Here is a 20,683-nt window from a genome sequence, read left to right as displayed (position 1 = left end):
TTCACCCGTGTGTACGATGACGTAATCCTTCACGTAGAATCTGAACTTTGACCAGCTAACGATGTCGCCTGCATCGACGCTACAGGTGGTTGAGGCGAGAATGGCTACCTCGTCCGCTGCCAACGCTCTGCTGAATATATTCAACCCTGACATGCTTCCGTAGATGGAATAGTGCGGATACGATGATTCTTGCCAATCTCCGATAGTGATGTTCTCCAGACGCATATAGTAATAGTACATTTCTATCGGCTCGTTGTCCTGAACTTTGTTGCCATCAACGTATATCTGTGTTGCTAGGTCGGTCATTATCACTGCGTAATGATGCCATTCCTCGTCCACAGGCTTTACATTCGGTGACCAACTATAAACAGAGCAGAACAAAGAGCTCTACAGAACAGAGTAGAGCTGCACATACCAGGTGTATCACTATTCGACACATGAGAAGCGCCCGCATGTGAAATAGCACCACAGCGTCTTACAGAGCATGTTATAAATGAAGCCCGAGATTTCTACTCAACAATAGACGGGATATTGTGCAAAGTGATGGCAACGTTTCTAAATCTAATTAGGTATGCCCCGAGAATTGCATCGCGAATAAAACAGGAAACGCCGTCAGCCAGACGCTGGAAACAGCCTAAACCTATTAGTTATAATATCGATTATACTGCGTTACTTACCTTATTTTATTCGTATGAAATATATCAACTGTGTTATACTCATCCATAGCAATCAACGTTCTAAATTCTACCGAACCGCTAAGGTAAAATTCTATCAGGATCATCTTATGTCCGAGTCCATCCTCTAGCATGGATTTGAACCACCATGAAATCGTCATCTCGCCTATAGACTCGTGTTCTAACTTCAACTCCGCGTATGGCGGCACGTGCCTGGTCATGTTCAGTGCGGCTGTGAACTCTAGGTGATACGGCTCTGAAACTACAACGTGTAAAATGGTCGCTTAGTTACACGCCCGATGAACGGATGCGATCAGCCGGCTGTAATCATTTATGAGATATAGATTGGTAAAGAAAGGGAAGCAAAACCGTCTAGCAACCGCACAAAAAACAAGTTTTAGCAAAACACCTCACTTGGCGTGTTCAGGAGAGCGAGCGCTCGATGCGAACGCTCGATGAACCAACGCAGCGCCTCTTGAACGACACACGAGCGCTCGCTGTGCGCTGGCTTTATCCAAGATGGCGGCCCCCATGGAGGGTTACTCAGCAGATTTTAATCGCGAGATTTTGATGTCTTCGAACAAGTACTGTTAAACAAATTAGCAGACAAAATTGGTACGAATTGAATTTAGAAGTAAATGAATGAATGAAAAATGAAATAAAGTTGAAATAGATTGCAAATTGAAGTCAGAAATGTTAGATTCCCATTCGCCAGATTACTCGCAGCTAAGGCCTGCATACCTCCCAACTCTCATTGGTTGATACAAATCACGTGCCTGAAACTCCTGTTTTAATAATTCCTTTTATGGTGCATTGTGACCCTATGCATTTATGCTATTATAACCCTAACCCTAACCCTAACCCTAACCCTAATCCTAACCCTAACCCTAACCCTAACCCTAATCCTAACCCTAACACTACTTAGAATTTAATTTTAAAAATTAACTATATTTGTATCAACCAATGAGAGTTGGGAGGTATGCAGGCCCTAGCTGCGAATCGCCAGATTGCCCGTCGCCATCTTGTAAACAACCCGCGCGCTGAGCGAACAGCCTTTTGAGTTTGCGCGCGCGCGCTCGCGAGCGCTCGCTCGCGCAGTGTCGTTCAGAAGGCGAGCGCTCGCGAGCGTTTGCTCTCCTGAACACGCCTCTGAACAACAACAAGCAATTAACTAGCCAACCATCTCATCCACCATGAACCAATCGACCGACCGACCGACCGATCGACCGACCGACCAACCGACCGACCAACCGACTGTCCGACAAAATCACTACAAAGAAACTAACAAGCCAGCCGATTCACCAAGCAACATAACAATCGACTAACCAACCACCCAACCAACCAACCAAACCAATTACCAACCAACAAATCAAGCAATCAAACAACCAATCAACCAACCAACCAACCAACCAAACAATCAAACAAACAAGCAACCCATTAACCAAACAAACAAGCAAACAATTGGCGCCAGACCAACGGGCCTCAGCGTCAATAAAATTACACTCAGGGCAACATCATAGGGAAACATAATAGGTACACATACATAGCTACATAAATACAGCTAACAAAAAACTATTTAGAATTAACCTATTGCGATGCGCTTTAATCATTTAATGGTCTGAGTTAAGACATCAAACGATATAAATGTGATATACATACGATGTATGTGTATGTGTGCGTGCATACGTGTATGCGTGTACGCGTGGGCGCCTAAAGCACAACGCACACACCCGAGCGAAACACGAAATTTTGTTTTCCAGCGTTTCGCGTTCTGCTGAGCGAGCAAGCGCACACTGCTGAGCAAAACATACAGAAACACTGCGCACAGCGCCGCTGTCACATGACATCCAAAATAGCCATCCAATAAACATCCAATTTTGTGTGTCATGTGATATTTTTAAGGATATTGATTGGAGACCGTCTGTGGCGTTTCGCTGTGTAGCAGAACAATTGACGCACACACCCGAGCAAAACATACGCTCAGGCGAAACACGCTCCGCAAATCAAACATTGCTTGTTCAGCGAAACACGCTCAGCTGAGCAATGTTTCTTGTTTCGGGAATCCGCACACAGCCACGAACATCGGGCGAAACATGTTTTGCTCCACGTTCCGGTGTTTTGCTCGGGTGTGTGCGTTGGGCTTTAGTGTGTGTACTTGTACGTTGACCTGTGTTTGTACTTAGGTGTTTACGGTTTGATAGAACCAATCAAAATGGAACCACGCGCCGCATCAACTTACGAGGCGCTACGCAGAGTTGTCGCTCTCCCATTGGCTCCACGCGACCTAGTAATGCTCCGTGTTGAACAGCGCTCCAGCTGAGGACGTCGCCGTAGATCGAGCATTCGTACATGACGGCGCGTACCTCGTCGTGTCGCAACACTCTCCCGAACACGTGCAGCCGAGAAAGTCGTCCCGTGAGTTTCATTATCGACAAGGGATTGGCTAGGTAACCAAGATACAACATTTTTCCAGCCGGAATCGTGGCGCCGACGGCGAAGCCGTAGCTACTTTTCACCGGGTCGCCACCGACGTACAGCACCAGCTTGCCCACCGTCGATGTCCACGTCACACAGAGATGATGCCAGCCGCCATCTTGAATATTTTCTTCCAGCGAGGTGAACTTCATCACGCTAGTAGTAGTAGTTGGGAAGCTAAAAACGCACAATTAAGGACGGAGTGTGAGTCATCATGTGCCATAAATATGACATACCAGACAAAATAACGCGCACTGATAATATCATATCCAAATACAGATACCTGTAGAGACGTAATTTACACCCAGCATCTACGATCCTATGTTATGGGAAATACCGTCGAGACTGGATAGGGCCTATATAGCGCGAACTTTATTGCATCGCCCTCCCGGGGCCAGCCTGATATTAATCCGCTGGTTAGCTTACATCTATTACCATACTTGCTATGTGAGAGAGTAAACGGGATCGGGTCCGATAAGGGTGTGTCCAGGCAAAGGTTGACAAGGGGAAGCCCCCCTCTATAAGGAGGTATATGATCGGTGGTGAATGAAGAGTACGCTCTCGGCGGCCACAGCAGGGTTGCCGCTTATGCGTATCGTAACAAATATAGAATAAACCTATTGATATTATATTTTACGATCGTCACGGACGTGCACTTACACACACACCGTACGAGTGCCAACCATACTACAGAGAGGAAGAGTCTTCCTGTCTTCCTACAGTCTCTACCATCTACCCTAATCCGTATTTGCTCAGCAACTTGTGCACTGTACAATATTCTACATCCAAAATTTTTACAAAAATAAAAAAAACACCAACCGCCACTACCAAGTACATCTAGTGTCTCTTATGTAAACGAAGATGAGCTGGTTAGTGTGCGGACTTGTTAACTTGTTAGTTAGATAGATTCGTCTGCTAAATCACAATAATAGTACTAGCCTACATTCCACGCAACGAACCGCCATGACAGCTTCATAAACGGTCTCTACGTAACATATACGGCTATTTAAAAAAACAACTCTTCATCTGTAATTATCGATTCTTTGTAATAGATTATATATATATATATATATATGCGTGCGTGCGTGCGTGCGTGCGTGCGTGCGTGCAAGTGCGTGCGTGCGCGTGCGTGTGTGTGTGTGTGCGTGTGTGTGTGTGTATGTGAGCGTACTTTTGTTCCCTCCTGATGTTGACGCTGTGATTCCCGAGTCCTAGTCTTACATATCTTTCTCCATGATCAGTCCGATACATTAGAAATGCATCATCGTCAGTCATATACGGTTCAGTGGCAAGTATCCACACACAGATAGATATCTCATGTAACTCTGGTAACGTTAGTTTGTGCTGGATCGTAAGTATGTCCGTAACCTCCGTAGTAGCGTCGTATACCATATCGTAAGCAATCGGACATTCTGAAAGCATATTTATGACAGCTTAGCGTACAATTTGGAAAATATATCAATTGACAACCAGCTTGAGCGCTGCAGAAAATAACGATAATGTAATGATGTGTGAGTGTACGTCAATGCGTACCCGCGCGTGAGTGTAAATTTGTTGCAAATGTATGACGAAGTTATAATGAACGATTTTTGTATTGCTGCTAATATTATCAGGAGTTATATTATTGATAGACTCCTGATATTATTATTATTAATTTTATTATCACTATAATTATTATGATTATTATTATTAATATTATAAACAGAGTAGACTATTTTTCTTGAAATTACTTGGTTAAGCATCCTTCGGAAATCAAGCAAAGCCTGCATGTTCTTCATGATGTATATCCTTCTTACTTATTTTGCTCTTCTGTGGAGGCATTAATGCAGCAGTGACAGGTCATATTGCAACGACCGTATTTGTGGTATCACATACCTGGATAGAAGAGCCCCCTGGTGATTAGCGGATTCCCTTGATATGCGTGTAGTATCTCGCTCCACCGTATGATGTCGCCGTCGTCGTTGAAGCAAGATGACCGACTGAATGTGTGTATCTCATCTATTGATAAAGCTCTACTGTATAGGTTTAGACCTGTGAATTCTCCTATGTAGGCCTGTGAGGCTTCGAACCCGCCTCCGAAGGTATCCTGTTCTTGTCCGATCACGTAAATTCCACCGGGCATAATCGGAGTCGTACGTCCTTTATGTTCGTAGCTGAACGTTCCGTCGAAGTAGATAGAAACCCTGCCGAGACCTGATGCTTGCCAGACTGTGCAGACATGGTGCCAGTTTCCGTCTCTCACCGGAGTAGGGCTGTAATCACATCTCAAGGATAATTCGACGATGTCTAATAATTGTCACATTGTCACCGCGTCACAGTGTCGCAATGTCGCAATGTCTCAGTATTACGATGTTGAAATGCCAGACGTTCAAATCAATGAAGCACGTTCTGACATTTAATGGAAACGTTACCACAAATAATATAATTATAATTTTTTTAATCATGCTGCCTATGACAAATATACTGGTCCATAAGAAACCGCAAAGGCTGCCTATGACGAATACTGGTCCATAAGAAACCTAATTGTCTATCAATAAAAGTTAATAAAGTACCCTACAAACCGTATCCCTACTATATAAAAGCAACATGCAATGTCCTAAGAGAGCGTCGCTATCTCTCTCAGCCTCCTTTTGTTAGATTAGTACACAGTAAAAATATACAATCCACTTGGCTGGGTAGGCATCCGCCTACCAGATCATTATAAAGCGGTTAATTTGCACTCACCCAGCGGAGTTGGGTTGGTAGATGTAAGCATCGATACCTCTGCTGTTCATTAGAATCCGATCTCTCCTGATTGTAATGTATACCAGGTTGAAATTGTCCTCAACCGCATACGAGATGAGGGTCATGAATGTGTTGGCGTGCGGGTGCGAACGCATCCAGAAACATACCGACATCGCCGCAAATTCCTCATTCGATTTATGTTCGAACGTGGCATACTGCGTCACGTTGCCGGACAAGATATTGACGTCATACGCCGCGTCGCCACCTGGGAACGTAATGCAGTGAGAAATGTTGAGGAATATGTAAGTAAAGTGCACGCCCGACGTCGAACATAGAGAGAGAGGACCATGCTCTAAGGCGGAGAAATTATACGGTGCTGTTATACTGTTTGTTGAGTCCAGTGTATATCACTTTAGCGATACTTGATCTGTATTCCCTGTGTAGATTGCGATAAGTGTATTTCCCAACTTCAGCCAATCATTGTTGCGATAATTGGATTACAAAAATGCTGCTTAGTATGGTAGTGTCGCAAAGTCGACACTTTGGCGTGAATCTGTAAAAAACACGTACAAACCGATATAACTAACGTAACAGCTGACATAATCGACACTTACCACATTTCCAGATGACGTGTGCATGCTGGACCGGGCAGGTATTACTGGGAAAAGCCAGATCGTAGTTGACGGTACAGCGACTCTTGTTGATGCAGGCGCTGAGCTGCGCTGCCATCTCAGCGTCTGGTAGCGGAGCAAATGTACAGTCCTCGACACTCTCTGATCTGTAGCTGTCGTCTATTTCATTACACATACGGTCCATCCGATATAAATTGTCGGGATTGCTCCAATAACTAAGATGACCGATTTCAATGATCATGTCCTCGATGAGACCTTGCCTGCACGTCACTTCTTTGCTCGTCACAGCATCGCAGATATACGTGTCGTGCCAAGAAACACATTCTGTGGGAATAGGCCCGCATGTTATGAATAGCTGTGTGCGTGCGTGCGTGCGTGCGTGCGTGCGTGCGGGCGTGCGTGCGTGCGTGCGTGCGTGCGTGCGTGCGTGCGTGCGTGCGTGCGTGCGTGCGTGCGTGCGTGCGTGCGTGCGTGCATGAATCATACATACATACATACATACATACATACATACATTCATACATACATACATACATACATACATACATACATACATACATACATACATACATACATACATACATACATACATACATACATACATACATACATACATACAATAATAATACAACATTACATACATACATACCATACATCAGCAGTACATACATACATACAGTACATACATACATACATTACATTACATACATCATAACTACATACATACATCCATACATACATATCATACATTACATACATACATACATACTACATACATACAACATACATACATTACATACATACATACATACTACATACATACATACCATAAACTATACAATTACTAGTACATACATACATACATACATACATACCCTACATACAGTACATCCATCCAACATACATACTATACCTACATACATAATCATACCGATACATACATTACATACATACATATCATAATACATCCATACATAACCTACATACATACATACATACATACATACGATACATCATTACATTACATACATACATACATACATACATAATATCATTACATACATACATACATACATCACATACATACATACATACTATACATACATACATACATACATTATCATACCATACATACATACATACAATACATACGATACATATCCCATACATACTAGCATACATACATACCATACATACATACATACATACATACATACTACATTACATAACTATACATATCATACATAGCATACATACATTACATACATACGATAGCATACATACATCACATATCATACTAGCATACATAACATACATACATACATACATACATACATACATACATAACATACATACATACATACTACATACATACATTGAACATAACATACATAACATACATACATAACCATCACATACATACAATACATACATAACATACATACATACATACATATATACAATACATACATACACTACATACGGTTCCTAGGCACAAATACCCGCCCGTGACAATCACCCCCCGAACCAATTACCCCCCGGCCCATTACCCCCCGCGGAACAATTAACCTCGCCCATCGCATTTACCGACCCCATGCCATTTACCCCCCGACAATTACCCCCGACATTTACCCCGGACATATTACCCCGGACAATTACCCCTCCGGACATTTACCCCGGACAATTACCCCCCGACATTTACCCCCCGACAATCACCCCGCCTGACAGTTTAACCCCCCGGACATTACCCCCCGGACATTTACCCCCCGACAATTACCCCCTCGACATTTCCTCCCCGACAATTACCTCCCCCGGCCCATTTTACCCCCGCTTTGCCGACCCATGCCATTTCACCCACCCGGACAATGCACCCCCCCGGCCATTAACCCTGCCCGGACATTACCCCCCCGGACATTTTACCCACTCGGACAATTACCGCCCTGACATTGTACCTACCCCCCCGGACAATTCCCGGACATTACCCCCCCGGACAATTACCCCACCGGACATTGTACTGCACTTGGTGTTTATTATTTATTGTTGAACAGTGTCAGGGCAGGAGGTTCGAGAGGAAGGGAAGAACGGTGGTGGAGGAGGAGGGGGAGAAGGTGGGGAGGTGGTGGAGCGAGGAGGAAGGAGTGTGGAGGAGGGGAGAGAGGTGAGGAGGAGGAGTGGGAAAACGTGGGAGAACGTGGTGGAGGGATGAGAGTGGGGGAGAAGGTGGAGGAAGAAGGAGGAGGGGGAGAAGGTGGAGGCTGAGGACGAGAAGAGAGGAGAGAGGAGGAGGAGGAGGACTAGAGAAGAGGAGGAAGAGGAGAGGAGCGAGAGGAGGTAGAGGAGGAGAAGGAGGAGCCGGAGGAGAGGAGAGGAGGTGGAGGAAGGAGGAGGGGAGAACGTGGGGAAGGAAGGTGGTGGAGAGAACGGGGGGAAGGTGGCGGAAGAGGAGGGGGAAGAAGGTTGGAGGAAGAGGACGAAGAGAGGAGGAGTTAGAAGAACGAAGGAGAAGGTAGAGGAGGAGGGAGAAGGTGAGGAGCGGGAGGAGGAGAAGAGAGGAGGAGAGGAGGTTGAGGGTGCGGAGGAGGAGGAGGTAGAGGAGAAGGAGGTGGAGGGAGGTAACGAGAAGGGAGGAGGTAGGCGGAGGGCCAGGTGGTGAGGAGGGGAAAGGGTGGTCGGTGGATGAAGTGAGGGAGGAGGAGGAGAGATGAGGTTGGAGGAAAGAGAGAGGAAGGAGGAAGGTGGAGAGGACGGAGAGGAGATGAGAAAGGAGGAGGGGGAGCACGTGGGGAGAAGGTGGCGGAGAAGAGGGAGGAGGGGGAGAGGGGGAGGAGGTAGGGAGGAGATGAGGTGGAGGAGGAAGGAGAGGGAGGAAGGAGGAGAAGGAGAGGAGAGGAGGAGAGAGGAGGGGGGGAGGAGTAGGCCTAGCTGAGGGGCCTCTAAACCTCGCTCTACCCATCCACCACCTCACTCACTCCTCCTCTACCTTCTCCTCCTCTCCTCCTCCCCACCACCATTCTCCCCTCCTCCTCACCACCTTGACCCTCCGCTACCTTCTCCCCCCTCTTCCTCCTCCTCCCCCACTTTCTCCCCTTCCCTCCTCCACCGCACCTTCTCCCCACGTTCTCCCCCTCCTCTTTCCCACGCTCCTCTCCTACCTCCTGCTCCTCCTCCTCCTTCTTCTCCACATCTCCTCCTTCTTCTCGCCCCTCCTGCCTCCACGCACCTTCTCCGCACGTCCTCCCCCTCCATCCTCCTCCACCTCCTCTCCTCCTCCTCTCGACCACCTCCTCCCTTCCTCCCTCCACCACCTCGGCCTCCGCTACCTCTTCCCTCCTCCTCCTCCTCGCACCTTCTCCCCCCTCTCTCCGCTCACCTTCTCCCCAGGTTCTCCCCCTCCTCCTCTCTCTCCTCTCCTCCTCCTTCCTCCTCCTCGTCCTCCTCTCGTCGCTCTCGTCTCTCCTTCTCCTCGCTCCTCCACCTCCTTCCCCTCGCCTCCTCATCCTTCTCCCGCCTCTCCCCTCACACACACGTTCTCCCCACATTCCCCTTCTCCTCCTCCTCCACCTCGCTCTCTTCTCCTCTTCCACCTCCTCTCTCCTCTCCTCCTCCTCCCCAACTTCCTTCACCTTCTCCCCCTCCTCCACCACCTTCTTGCCTCTTCCTCGACGTCCTCCTGTATCACTGTGTCAACAATGAATGAATAAAACACCAAGTGAGTAAATGCCTCCGGGGTAACTTGTCCGGGGGGTAAATGTCCGGGGGGTAAATGTCCGGGGTAAATGTCGCGGGCAGGTAAATGTCCGGGGGGTTAATCTGTCCGGGGGTAGATTTGTCCGGGGTAAATGTCCGGGGGGTAATTGTCCGTGGGTAATGCCCGGGGGGTGGTCAAATTGTCCGGGGGTAATTGTCCGGGGGGTAATTGTCCGGGGGTAAATGGCATGGGGGTAATTGTCCGGGGGTAAGATGTCCGGGTGGGTAATTGTTCCGGGGGGTAATTGTGCGCGGGGTAAAATGTGCGGGGGGTAGAATGTGCGGGGGGAAATGTCCGGGGGTAATTGTCCGGGGGGTAAATGTCCGGGGCGTAATTGTCCGGGGGAATTGTCCCGGGGTAAATGTCCGCGGGTAAATGTCGTGGGGGGTATATTGTCCGGGGGTAAAATGTCCGGGGTAATCTCCGGGGGAGTAATTTGTCCGGGGGGATTGTCCCAGCGGACTAAAGTGTCCGGGGGGTGATTTCCGGGGGTCAATGGTCCGGGGGTAAATGTCCGGGGGTAAATTCCGGGGTGAATGGCAATGGGGGGGTAAATGGCATGGGGGGTAATTGTCCGGGGGTAATTGTCCGGACGGTCATTGTCCGGGGGGTGATTCGTCGCGGGGGTATTTCGTCTGCCCCCCCCCGCACCATTACCAAATTTAACCATACAACATACATATACATACATACATACATAGCATAACATACATACATACATACCCTACATACATACATACACTACATACATACATACAACATACATACATACAATACCATAACATACCATACATACATATCATAACATAGCATACATACATACATACATACATGACATACATACATTAACCTACATACATACATTACATACATACATATCATACAGTACATTACATACATACATCACATACATACATACATTACATACAGTACTACATACATACATACATACATACATACATCCTACATACATACATACATACATTACATAACATACAATACATACATACATACATACATACATACATAAGCAGTACATACATACATACATTAGCATACATACATACATACATACATACATACATCAACATACATACATACATACATACATAAACACACACCATACATACAGTACTATAGCATACGATACTATACATACATACCGTAGGCGATGGTGAACTCCATACATAAAGCAGTAGCATGAGCGATACAGTACATACAGTATCATACGAGTGGACTATACATACATCAGGCATACATGACATAGGCAGATACATACATCATACATACATACATGACGCGGATACATACATAGCATACATGACAGTACATACATACATACCATATCATACATACATACATACATACGATACGCATACATACATGACCTGAAGTACATACATACATACATACATGAGGCAGGTACATACATACGATTACATGACAGTACATTACTATACAGTACATACATTACGATAATAGCGATAGCATACATACAATACTATACATACATACATACATACATACATACAGGACATTGAAGCATACATACATATGCATACATACAACATACATGAGCATACATAGCAGTACAGTATCATACATACATACCTACATACATGACACTACATTACATACATGACAGTACATAACAATACATACATACATACATGACAGTGACTATACAGGGACGATAGCAGTCCAGGTACATACATACAGTAACATACGATAACATACATACCATACATACATACATACATATCATACCTACAGTACATTACATACATCGATACATACTACATACGATACATACATACATACATACCATTACATACATACATACATACATACATTACCACATACATTACATACATATCATACATATTCATACATACAGTACATACATACATACATACATACATACATACATATACATACAGTACATACATACATACATACATACATACATACATTTACATACATACATACATACATACATTAACCTACATTACATACAACATACATACACTACATTACATATCACTACAATACATACATAATTACATACATACATCCAGTACATACATACATACATACATACATACATACATACATTACACTACACTACATACATACATACATACAACATAATACATACATACATACACAACATCACATACATACATAACATACATACATACCTACATACATACATACATACATACATACATACATACATTACAAACATACATACATACATACTACAACATACATACATACCATAACATACATAACATACATACATTACATACATACATACATACATACATACATAGATACACTACATACATACATACATACATACATACATATACATACCTACACTACATTACATACATACATACATACATACAACATACATACAATATCCTACAGTACATACATAACATTACATACATACATACACATACATACATATCCTACATACATACATACATACATACATACAATACATACATACATACATACACTACATACAATATCATACAGTACATACATCACATACATACATACAATACTCCATACATACATACATACATACATAATACATACAATAGCATACATACATACATACGATACAGACAGATACATACATACAATAAATACATACATACATACATACATACATACATTACATATCATAGCCATACATACATACATACATAGCATACATTACATACATACCTACATACACTACATACATACATACATACAATATCATACATACATACATACATATCATACATACATACATTACCTACAGTACTACATTACATACTACATACATACATACATACATACATACATAAGTACAGTAATACATATCATACATACATACAGTACATACATACATACATACATACATACATACATTCGATACATACACTACATACGATACATAAAACATACATACAATATCATACATACATACATACATACATACATACATATCAGTACACTACATACATACATACATAATACATACATAATACAATACATACATACATACATTACATACATACATACATACATACATACATACACATTGTATTTACTCGCGCGTGCGCTCGTGTGTGTATGTGTTGCATGCAAATCAATAAGAGAACGCAATAAAAAATGTTACGCACACGTGGTCAAAATCATACGTATAAAGCGCAAAATACGGATTCGAGAAAATTCATTAACGATAAACTAGGGCAGACGGTAATATCGTTGTCTGGTAATAAGTGACTACAGGAATGTTTAGGCAACACTGCTTAGCGCGTCATGGCATACGATCAAGAATTTTACCTACTTTGAGTGCAAGCAGCTAGTGTTTAGTCAAAACAAACGTATATTGCTGCTACTCGTAACCTTTTAGCTCAGATTTCTTGGACTCTAATCACCAAGCAGTCTTCATAGAGCGAGACGTGAAGAGCAGCACCTATCATTTGATGGCGCATGATGCGTTTCTATGGACTCACACTCGTTCATGTAATAGTTACAGATATATATATATATATATATAATATCAGAAGCGTATAATGACAAATAATCTACTATATAATAGTAGAGAATAGCTCCGACGGTGTCGTTTTCCGTATCTCCTCGAAACCGTGCCACGTATTCTCACCCGAATACATTCCCGCAACGTGTAGAACAGCGATTTTTCGACGTAAAGTGACTGTTTTGAGGCAATTTTTCTTAAAAGTTATGTGGCCCGAAAGAAACTTCGGCATTCATCGGGAAACCCGCACCAAATTTTATAAAGATCGCCAAAGTCCGCATTGCGCACACACGCCCACACAAAGGTCATTGCGGCTGCGCGGTGTATAAATCAACTAAGTCACTGCCGAAGCGCACAGCTGTTTTTGAGGCGGAAGATGTAAGAGAAACCCAAACGAGAGAACGGCTACACGTTGTAGTGTTGTGTGTGTGTGTGTGTTGTGGTGTGTGTGTGTGTGCTGTGTGTGTGTGTGTGTAATGTGTGTGTGTGTGTGTGTGCGCGGGTGGCGTGCTTGCGTGCGTGTGCTTGTGGCGTGTGCGTGTTGGCGTGTGCGTATATGTGTTGCGCGCCCGTGTGTCTGTAAATGTGGTATGTGTGTGCGTATATGTGTGTGCGCGCCCGTGTGTCTGTAAATGTGGTATGTGTGTGCGTGGGTGCGCGTGTCATTGTGCGTGAGCATGCCCGTATGTGTGTGAATACGGTGCGTGCGTGCGCGCGTGTGTGCAAACATTTGACAACGGGAGGTGTAACCGTGCACGCGCTTACACGGCTCCCAATGCTCTGACAATTTTAGACGCCGTTTCGATTGTCTAAGAGCACACACACACCACACTATATATACCATAACCTTTTGAAATTGTGTTAAACTATTAATGTGTTTTCTCACGGGTTTTAATGATAATATAGCTATACTAAATGTAGATTAAAGGTATAATAAGTGTGCGTGTGCATGTGCGTGTGCGTGTGCATGTGCGTGTGCGTGTGCGTGTATGTGGGTGCGCGCTTGTGTGTGTGTGTGTGTGTGTGAATGCGGTGTGTGCGTGCGTGCGCGCGTGTGTGTGCAAATATTTGACAACGGGAGGTGTAACCCTGCCCGCCGCCGTCCACTGACTTTCAAGAAAATAGATCTTCAAAACTACTCAATTCATTTTGCTTTTTTTTAAGAATTTGACTTATTAATGATGCTCCTAACCAGAATGATTTTTTCAAAAATAATATCTAAATAAGTGAAATTGTACTATGAAATTACCCCATTTCCCTTTTTTTTGAAAAATTGTAGGTAATTTTAAGGTAAAATATTGATATATGACTCGAGTCTAAATATCAGTATTTTTCGTTTACTGTAAATACATTCAACTAAAAGTGAGAGATAAATGGTTAAACCGCCATCCTCAAATCAGACCCCACTCAAACCCGTCTGGAGGACGGGTAATAGCTAGTGTCATTATAATGCGTATAATGACAGCGTATTTGTCATTATACGCTCCTGATAATATATAAAGATAATATCGCTTATATAGATTATATAATAGATGAGTAGGCCTATGATGGATATAATAGAATAATATGATATAACAGCGAGAATACAGTAGCGTGCTATTTAGGTTTTTTTTCGGAAATTTGTACGTTTAGAATCATAGTAGGATGTCGTAGCGAATATGAGCGGGTTGCTAAAGAAAGTTCACGGCTAAAACTAAAACACCAAGAACGTCGGATTTTGGTTGTATGTGTTTTATCAAACAGAAGCTTTCGAAATGGACCAATTTTAGCGATTTGTGAGTGCATGCCCAATTTTACTAGTAATATAAATTTGGATATATATTTACCGATCTGGTGGCAGTGTAGTATTGCTGCTATGGCGAACGTGATGACAATGTGCTTCCACATGGTGACCTGCGATACGGCTGGTATTAGCATGTCAGACACCTGTGCCGTGTGACAAGATACATCTAGAATAAAAATATCAACATCACCATATGGAATCATAGTATGGCGATATAAATATATTTATTTATTTATTCATTCATAACAATAACAATTGTAAATTATTATAATAATATAATATATGTAATATATCATAAAACATGAGTGGAAGTTAAACAATTTGCTTACCCGACCGTATGCCTGCTCGCACGATTGCGTGTGTACGTGACTGCCTGTCTGACTCCACTCTCCCTTCTCAACGTAACGACGGCGTCCTGACGTTCACTGGCTTCCTATTACGGATGGATTTCTACACGCTGCTGGCGTCGTTGGTGACGGTGTTCTCGGAGAGACGACGTACGGCGCCAACAGTCTTTAGAAATATAGTTATCATGGCTGTTACCTGACGCCTCGCATTCAACACTCATACATAATTCAAATTTAATCGTTATACACATGCGATAAACCAGTCGTACGCGTTACCTAGTTTTGGTTTGTCTTACATCCTATGGCTCACATAGATGTAAACTATCAATATCCGCCTCAGTAAAATGAGAACCTGTATTTATGCTTCATGTATAATTAATATTTTCTATAATTAATTAAATTTTGCTTTATATTAGATTGATACGATATATAATCCAACATTTCCCTCGTTTGTAATGGTTCTAAAAATTGCAGCTCCCTATTATATTTACACGCACACACGCGCGCGCGCGCGCACACACACACACACACCAACAGCCGGGCGGCCACACGCAGCAGCGCGACGAGTACAGGCCCGAAGGGCGGACGGAGCACAGGCGACCGCGCAGGGACACGACACACACACACCACAGGGGCGGGGGCCAGGGGCGCCCCACACACACACACACGACACTATACACCACATCACAGCAGCACACACATGACGAGCCGCACGAGGCAGGCGACCACCAGGCGTGCCGCGGGACATGGTGAGGAGAGAGAGAGAGAAAGAAAAAAGAGTAGAAGAGAGAGAGACACACACACACAGCACGCAGCGACAGCCGGCACACACACACCACACACACAGCGAGAGAGAGAGACAGAGAGAGAGAAGAGAGCAGAGAAGAAGAGAGAGAGAGGGAGAGCGAGAGAGAGAGAGAGAGAGAGCGTGTCGTACATTTATGGATTGATGTTTTGTTTTTGTTAAGTTTCTTGGACATAGATTAGAAGAATATATTAGATTATAGATATTCCTTCTGAGCTCATGAGATTAGAATTCGTTAAATGTTTCGTGATTTGTCTAAATTTGTTACGCGTACTATGATTTTCTCAAGCGATAGCTGTTCAGAAAGCCTGAGTTCTGTGGCGCTTCGGTTGCACCATACGAAGGATACGCGGGATTTGGTATTTATGCTTTCCTAGCAAATGTGCGAATTTTGTTTATTTTCTACTTCATGGGTTCTTTTGTGTTTAATTGTGTTCAGAAAATTTATAGATGTATAATGTAATCGTGATTTTTGCTTGTTGCAGAATTGTTTGCACAGTCTCTATGTAAATGACCTATGTTCAAGGCCCAGCAAAAGATCACTTCTTTCTTTGGCGTAGCTGCAACGCTTGTGACATGAGGAACGACGTCGGAATGCGATGACAAGGTATGGTCACAAACACAAGGACCCTGTACCACACACTCATCGTGTATGTTACAATAATACTGCATCATTTACGTCGCGATTATGCCCATGTTACATTTGTGTATGTTCAAATTGATTTTTAGGAGACATGCATCGTATATCAGGAGTTCTTCTATAAGGTTGTCTTACAAAAAAAGCAAAACACATACAATTACAAAAAGCGAGCTCAGTTAACCGTTGAATATGAGGCTTACTGGAGGAGTTCGATTTAATATTCGAAATATAAAAGATTGTGCAACGAGGAATTATTGAAATACCGATACAGCTAGCGTTGATTTTGTTTTTTTCCTATGGGAAATATAATGTTCCACTTGCTATTAAGGAATAGTTTATGAATGTTTTCATGGGAATCGCTATTTCATGTCGTGAAAAATAATGCAGCAAATTAATTTTATTAAAATTTTTTGTGACAACATAATCTATATCGTACCTCACTATCTATTGCGTGCTACTATAAAGCTGGGTTTACTCTGCCAACTTTGTGTTGGCAAATTGGCGAATTGTACCAACCTCGCAACTGACAATCGGCAGTGTAAACGCAAAAGCTGCGCGTCCAACCGATCGATAGCAACTAGTTGGGAGATTAGAACATGTTCTAATTTTGCCAACTCGGAGTTGGCGAGTTGGACGTTTTTTTGTCAGTGTGATATGGTACGTGGTTCAGAACGAGGTGAGACGGAACTAGAGAGAGAAAAGCGGTGCAACGAACGCTTCACTGTGACATTTTATGCGAGATATCAACCTGGCATCTGTGTGTTGGATTTAATAAAGCGTGGTGTGTGTATGAGTAATGCTTTTATCGCTGTGAGTACATATAATACAGTGAGGAAGAGGTGAGGGATAGGGGAAGAGAGGGGGAGAGAAAGAGAGCGAACGAGAAAGAGAGAGAGAGAGAGAGAGAGAGAGAGAGAGAGAGAGAGAAGAGAGAGAGAGAGAGAGAGAGAGAGAGAGAGAGAGAGAGAGAGAGAGAGAGAGAGAGAGAGAGAGAGAGAGAGAGAGAGAGAGAGAGACTGAGAGAGAGAGAGAGAGAGAGAGAGAGAGAGAGAGAGAGAGAGAGAGAGAGAGAGAGAGGAGAGCAAGGCAAAATTTTCGTAACCCGACCGCTCGGCTAAATGCACTAATATTTTACGACAAATGACGAGTCTAACAAACATCGAGAGGGGAAAATACGAGGAAGGAATTGAGCAACCGTAAAGCCAACCCTAATCATTGCTGCTCACCCGTCTCTTACTCCCACTCAATGATCCTCATCCGCATCCCCAACATCCTTCTCTTCTCCCTGTACGTACACGCATGCGTGTACGTACGCGCATGCGTGTGCGTGTACGTGCGCGCATGAATGTATACGCACGCACGCGTGTATGCGCGTATACATGCACGCGTGCGGTCATATCCATCTGTGCACGGCAGATACACTCGCGTACACCTGTTGTACACGGGGGAAGGTACACGCGTGCGCGCTCGTGCACATGAGGAGGAGGTCGGCATCACGAGCATGGAGAAATCCAATGGGCAACCCCTCCGGTAATCCACTGCCCTCGTGGGTCCTGACTCTGTGACTGTGCACGAGTCTTTGCGCCTGTATACGTGCGGTACCTCGCGAATTTATACATGCAATAATGCCTATATCCATCGCCCCACGCGTGCGCTCGCGGTCGACGCTGACCGCTCGATCGAGTTGGCCAACTCGCAGTCATCAGTGTAAACGCGCTGCACAGTTCATAGAACGGTTGATAGAGCGTTGGGAAGTTGGTCCAATTCGCTAATTCGCCAACACAGTTGGCAGTGTAAACCCAGCTTAAACAAAACTTAGCTTAATGTTAAAATCCCAGGCTCTTTACACAAAGAATTAATAGTGCAGCAGATATGTGTATAATATCAGAAGGATTGTGCATTTTGTTTTAAAAGCACAAAATTTGGTACATCTCTATTATGCACTCTTGATAATATTGATGGATTGATGTATATATATGTGTATAGTAATATATATAATATCAATTATGTTTCTGTGGAATATTTTTGTTCATGAATTATTATAATGTCTTGTAGGGTACAAAACTCCTACTTCGTCCCCTCCCGTACTCACCATTGGCTTCCGTCTCCCCCGCTCAGCTTCCTCCTTCGTCTACCGCCTTCAGCGATCTTTCCTGCTGCCTTTCCTCATGCGCCCACACCTCCCTCTCTCAGCAAGCTATATTATGCAGGCTCTTCATTCCGTACAACACACACGTCTTAAACGGTGCTCGCGCATGCGCAATATCTCCCCAGAAGAACAATATTTTGCAAAGATTGTGCGTTTAAAATGAAGAGGAGCTATCCTAGCATAGATTTGTATGATAACGTTTTATCAGTAGATCTCACTTAGAAATAGGAAGAATACATTGCCTGTAAGGTCCCCGCTGCCTATAGGCTACCTGTCAGTACACAATCTGGCTACGTTAGTGTGCTAGCACATGCGCGATATTTCACCAGAAGAGATATATTTTGTGGCAAATCTGTATTTAATATGGTTAGGGTGTAGCTAGCGGCGTAGCTAGGGTTAAATGGATGTGTACGCACACATGCAGGGGGGGGGGTCTGGGGGTCCTCCCCCGGAAAATTTTGAAAATGTAGATTGCAGGAGATGGTATTTAGAGCATTATCTTTTGAGTAGAACTATTCTCTTCATGAGCAACAAGATGTGATCATGCATGTTGCTGACCGCAACAGGTATGACTAGCATAGTAGAACACGAATCCCCATATTTGTGAATATAGTGTTGTGCATACTAATAATGGTTTAGCTATAGTTTAGTATATAATCTCCCCCCCCCCCAACACACAGATACTTTCTTGACGGTTATGTTCTTCCAGCGTTGTTTTCACTAGATTTTCTCTCTTTCTTGGGAGCAGAAAGGAGGAGAACATGAATCAAGCGCCAAACTGCGGGGACATATAAATGCACACAGGACTTCCCCCAGCTGATAGACTACTGGGACAAAAAGAAGTTGGTGAGAGCTGTAAGAATGAGAAGATAGATATACTGTATGCACACGTATAATTTACGAGTCATTTTATAGGTCTATATAGGTCCGGACAACATATGCGTTGACAATCATTATAATAAATATAAGTAAACTATAATAATATTTAATTAAAATTATAAATTTTTTATGCGTTTAATAAATTCATCATGTTAAATCAATAAGAGAATGAACGGTACTTATACATTATATCTCACTTCCTCAAATCCGAATTAGATGTTATGAACAGCATTTCCGCGAAATTGCTTCGACTAAAATGTTTCCTTGACAAAGATATACA

The sequence above is a fragment of the Priapulus caudatus genome, unplaced genomic scaffold, assembly GCF_000485595.1.
Source record: "Priapulus caudatus unplaced genomic scaffold, Priapulus_caudatus-5.0.1 Scaffold961, whole genome shotgun sequence".
Taxonomy (NCBI): domain Eukaryota; kingdom Metazoa; phylum Priapulida; class Priapulimorpha; order Priapulimorphida; family Priapulidae; genus Priapulus; species Priapulus caudatus.
This window is presented reverse-complemented; position numbering follows the sequence as displayed.